This window comes from Mauremys reevesii, linkage group 3 (genome assembly GCF_016161935.1).
Source record: "Mauremys reevesii isolate NIE-2019 linkage group 3, ASM1616193v1, whole genome shotgun sequence".
NCBI lineage: Eukaryota > Metazoa > Chordata > Testudines > Geoemydidae > Mauremys > Mauremys reevesii.
In genome coordinates, this window is record NC_052625.1 from 103,025,065 (window position 1) to 103,031,064 (window position 6,000).

The following is a 6,000-nucleotide window of genomic DNA, read 5'->3' on the forward strand; positions in this document are numbered from 1 at the left end:
CAGTTGACATTGAGAAATTGGATAAATTCATACTTACCCTGGTAGAGTCTCATTGCCAAAAGCAAAACCACTAAATAACAGTGGTAGATTTCAGGTCAGAAGGATGTTAGGTACTTTGCCACCACAGTGAATGAGTCTATTGGCGCTAATGTAGTAATGTAGTCTCTTTGACCCTTCATCCCTAGACAATGAAGTGAGACACAATGTTTTCTTGCATGTGAAACATTTGTTAGGCAGATCAAAGAAGAGACACACACACACACACACACGAATGATTAAAATTAGTCTGTCCACAATACTGGAAGATCACTGGACATAGTAGGGAATCGTGCAGAAATTGAGAGCACTGGTTCTATCATCTACATCCGTGATGTAAATAAAATCTCAGACAGTGGAGGCTCAGAATTTGCATGCCAAAGAAATATTGCACTAGTCTTACAGTAAGCACACAGGACTCAGAGGCAGAAGGTAATTTAAGAAAAATAATTTCTCAGAACAGGGAGTCAGTCTTTTTGTTCTGAGTTTGTACAATGATCTTTGATTGGGGCCCCTACTGCAGTATAAATCTCTCTGTGCCCCAGTATCCCTACCTCTAAAACAGAGATAATAATACTAAACTACATCCCTACAGTTTTATGATTATTCATGTTTTGAAGCACTTTGATAGCCTCAGATCTGAAATTACAGGCACTATAGAAATGCAATGTTTTATTTATGTTAAAATCTAATTATGTAATCTATAACACACCTCTATATGTGTTGTTTGATAACTTGTTTGGGGGTTTTGTTTGTTTGTTGTCTATTATATGTTACTGTGATAGATCAGTAATAAAAAATAACTTGCATATATACAGAAACACATTTTGCTGCTTGCATTCTGCTTTATTATTCTTAAATGAACAACTGTTTGTATACATATTATATTGTAATTCCACTATTATCCCAGAAATTCCCAGTACATACCAAATATCTATACTTCAGTGCCTGAACAATAGCATGAAATAACACAACAGTAAGATTCCAGAATCCTGCTATAACTGAGCTTCCATAAATTAATATCTGAAGGTGACAAACACATGTATCTCTATGACTCAATACTTATCCAAGAGCAAGGAGTATCCAAGCAAGCTGGGGATGAAAAAGAAGTAATTTCTCACTGCTGTTGCTACCTAGAGGTCTAGGATTAGCAATGAGTCTAGCAATTCTTGAGTCTGCTTTAATGTATGTAGGGGAATCTTCAGTAAAAGGATGGAAAAAGAAGTCTGTCTTTTGGAAACTGGAATGACATGATCAGAATCATTTCACACAGGTTACCAAAGAGCCATGGGACGGTAATAACCTTCAGTCATTATACTCTGGTCTAGATTCAAAGGCTCTATATCCCATTACAAATTCTCTCAACATCCAGTTACAAAATCCTGACTTTCATAAACTGACACCCACAGTATCTTCACAGATCCAGTAACCACCCCCAAACACACCAAGAAATCTATAGCCAGGCATTCAGATACCACAGAATATGCTTCAAGTAGAAAGTCGGGGGTATACAGTTTAATACACTTAAAACCACCTTCACCAAAAAAGAACACTCCACCAGAGAAGTAGATTGCATCATTGAATGGGCCAACCAAATATCCCAAGAGAATCTGCTTCAGTATGGAAATAAACTCCCCTCCAACTGCACACCCATATAGGGTATCATGAAATACTTACAACCCATACTCAAAGGGGACCACATCCTGAATGAAGGCTAGAAGAGGACGTTCAGTAAATATTTCAAACAACCATCCAGCCTCTCCAAGCTCATCATCAGAAGCAAGCTCCCCACAGACCAGAACACACCAACTCAAAGCAGCACCAGACCCTTCCAGAACAATAGATGCAAAACCTTCAACATATCTCCACTGCTACAATGATCAACACCCCCCAACCCCACAACCAGTGTCTGATTAGCCACTGGGCTAACTGGGCCAATGCCCAGGGGCACCAGCCAACTAAAGGGCCCTTGTAAAAAATCTGCAACCAGGCGGCGGAAGCCTGGAGCCCCGGCTGCCAGGTGAGCAGGGTTGGGGAAAACCCCAAGGCCCAACCTGGCTCCCTGGCAGCAGCACTGGGTGGCGGGATGGGGGAAGCCCCCCTCCAGTGGCCCCCGTCCCCGGCAGAAGCCATGGGATGGGGGACCCCCAACAGCCTCCTTCCACAGCAGAAGCCCCCAGGCAGGGGAAGCCCCAGTGCCCCTCACACGTCCACAGCAGAAGCCACAGGATGGCACAGGAAACCCGGGTGCCCAACCCTACTCTTTCACAGAAGTGCCGGGTGGGTGGAGTGGGAGAAGCCCCAGTGCCCCGACCCTGGTCCCCCACAGAAGCATGGAAGGTGCAGAGGGGAAGCCAAACCCCCATTGTGGCCCTGGGACTGGAGGAGCTGTCACTCCCCACTGTGCCCCAGGGCTGTGGCATGAGGACAGAGCTTCTCCAGTCTTGGGGTCATAGTGAGGGGGTGGCAGAAAGGAGCAAAGGGGGTTGCAGGGCTACAGTAGGGGGCAGAATGGGAGGGACCCTGGGTGGAAGAGGAGCAGGTCCCAGCCCCAGGGAAGGGGCAGAAAGAGATGGGGCTGTGGCTGCGGGCTGCAGGCAAAAGGGTTGTGGGAGGGGCCTCCTACTTGGTCTGGCCCAGGACCCCAGGAAACCTTAATCCACCTCTGCCCACAACACACCTTTCAAGATCCATGGATCTTACATATGCTTATTACAACATGTGATGTATCTCATCCAGTACACTAAGTGTCCCAATAACAACTATGTGGATGAAACTAGACAACCACTACTCTTTTGAACAAACTCACACAGGAAAATGATAAAAGACAAAAGCACCCAGTCACCGATGGGTGAACACTTTTCACAAAGTGATCACTCTGTATCTGACCTCTCTGCCCTTATCCTCAAAGGCAATCTGAACAACACTTTCAAAAGATGAGCCTAGAGCTTACATTCATAACTTTACTGGATGTTAAAAATCATGGACTGAACAGAGACACTGGATTTATAGCTTATTACAACAATCTCTAACCCTTCCCCCCCTTCATTGCCCCCTATGACTGGAAGGGTGTTAACAAGCAACTTCACCTTGCATGATCCCTTGAAATATGTGCTAACTCCTTACGCTAAACTATCTATTCTGCCTTGTATTTAGCTATGATACTCTGAGGGTTTGTCTACACTTAAAACCCTCTCTGACCACACACACCCATAGTTGTCCTTCCACACTGGAATCCATAATGGGTATCATTAAATAACCTATACTCAATGGGACCCCAGCCTGAATGATATCTTTCCTGAACCTCCCCTTCTGGCCTTCAAACAACCCACTCCCCAACCTTGCCAACCTAATCATCAGATGCAAGTTCCCCACAAACCAGGATTCACCAACTCAAAGTGACACCAGATCCTGCCAGAACAGATGCAAAAAATTCTTCCATTGACCTAGCTGTGATCTACATCAGGGGTTAGGTTGGTATAACTATGTCTCTCAGGCAGTGTGGATTTTTCACACACCTGAGAGACGTAGTTATACCAGAGTAAATTCCTAGTGTTGACCCAGCCTAAGTACATTTCCCAGACCCAGAGAAGAGCCCTATGTAGCTTGAAAGCTTTTCTTTTTCCCAACAGAAGTTGGTCCAAAAAAAACATATTACCTCACCCAGCTTCTCTCTCTAATAAACTGATTCTGACAGTTACTTAAAAAGAAGTTAAAGCATTAAACCTTTCCTGTAAATCAATTAATTTTGGTTTAATCAGGTGGGATCTTTTTCCTCTTTAAATTTTAAGAACTATTTTTAGTGTTTTACAAAGAAGGAGCATCATTCCAGGGCAGGACTGTCTACTACTCTATTTGTACAGTGCCTACCACAATGGGGGCTCTGATTCTTGGTTGCTCCTTATGCCGCACTGTAATAAACACAGTAGCATTTTCTTCTCTGACCTGCACAGTGCCAATGGAAGGTCAGTAGAATACCTAAGATAAGTATTGCCGTGTGAATGTGGGAAGAGAATTTTGTCCTAAGGTTTTAAACATGCCTCTGTTCAGACAAGTGATCAAACTCTGGGTATTCACCCTTTAGTTTATTTAGACTGTAAATAAGGCATAAGCAGAGAATTTCTTTTTACAATGTGCTTATACAGTGGCTTGCACAATGGGGTGCCAATCTTATTGGGCTTTCTAGGTACTTCTGTCATGTAAATAATTATAATAATGTATATTCTACACATATGTATATTTTAGGGCTTTGGATTGTAATGATCAGCACAACTGGGAAAGTAATCTATAGCACAACAGTGTATTAATTCAAGCATAAAAAGGGCTCCACAAGAGTATTTGTCTAAAATACTTCAACAAGACCCCTTGATTGCTGTGGGACGTTAAGATTACATCATGTGACATGGTCTAAATTTCTGAACAATGTAAAAGAAATTAAGAAAAATACATGAAAAGCTGAGAAAGCCTCCAGGGAAAGGGAAGGAAGGAAAAGCATCAGAAAGCATGAAGAAATTGGCTGAAATGAAATGTATCCCTCCAATTTTGGCCCACATCACTAAATACTTTTTTCCTACCCACTAAAACAATGTAACTGTTCTACCCTCAGCTAGTCTTACCTTGTCTTCTTTTGTTTCCTTTGCTCTCGTTACCGCTATTTTTAGGATGCACTCATGATTGATAGGATTACAATATAACAAAGAACTCTGTGTGTCAGTAGCTGGTGATAGACTGCTATAATAATATATGTACCCATTCATCAATGTTTTGTCATTATTTCAGAAAACCATTCTATATTAAGAAAGACATTAGATACCATATGGATTGCTGTGTAAATAGAACAGCTTCATTGTCCCTACCTGCAGATCACATCATGTTGTCATTCTCAGTTAATGTATTAGGTAGACTGTAACTTGGCAGGCATTTATTCTTCAGCACTTGTATCTTTAGCTCAGATAATAGTTATACAGTGCTTCCATGTTGATATATTATACAAATCTGTAGATAAAAGCCTCTTATTATTTTTGAATCTCATTTTCTCAGAAGACAATACATAAACAACAAACGTTATCTGTAAACTTAGAAATATATTCCATTGTATATATATATGAACACAGGAGTATCAATATTATGTGTGATCATGCTGTCCATTCACAAACCCTTGTCAAGTCCCTCGGAAGGTACTTACAGTTGTTTCTAATCTCGACTAGCCAGATTATTTTGGTTTATTTGTACATTTTGCTCCTCATTGGCCATCCATTTTCATGATTTCATAAATACATTAAATAATCCTGGTTCTTGTATGAGCATTAGGGGTACCTCCTGTTAACTGTTTGCCATTTTGAAAATTCACCATTTATTTCTACTGTTTGTTTTTGTCTCTCTTAGCCAGTTTCTGATCTATGACAAAACTTTACCTAACTTTTCCATAATAACCTCTTGTGAGGTACTTGATCAAAGGTCATCGAAAAGTCCAGGAGAATGATATCTACTAGTTTATCTTTATTTACTCCTTTAGGGACATGCTCAAAGAATTCTAGTAGCTTGCACAGGCACAGTTTTCCTTTACCCTATCACATTATTTCATCTAAGTGTTTTGTAGCTTTTTTCCCTTTAATTATTTTTCAGCCAGTTGCCCAGTACTGAAACACAGCTCACTGGTCTGCAATAACTAGGAGACGCTCTAGCGCCATTTTTAAAAATAGGTACTACAACATTTGCTACCCTCCAGCCCTCCGTTAGAGTAGCTGAACGTAATGAGAGACTGCATATTTTGTTAATAGCTCAGCTATTTCTGTGCTTAAATTCCTTCAGAACTCTTACATGTATATCATCCAATCCTGATGACTTGTTGCTATTTAATTTATATTTTGTTCCAGCACCTCTTCCTCATTTCCTGACAGTGTCTCACCCTTATTACCAGAAAAGAGGAAGTCCAGGGTAGGAACCTCAACAACATCTTCTGCA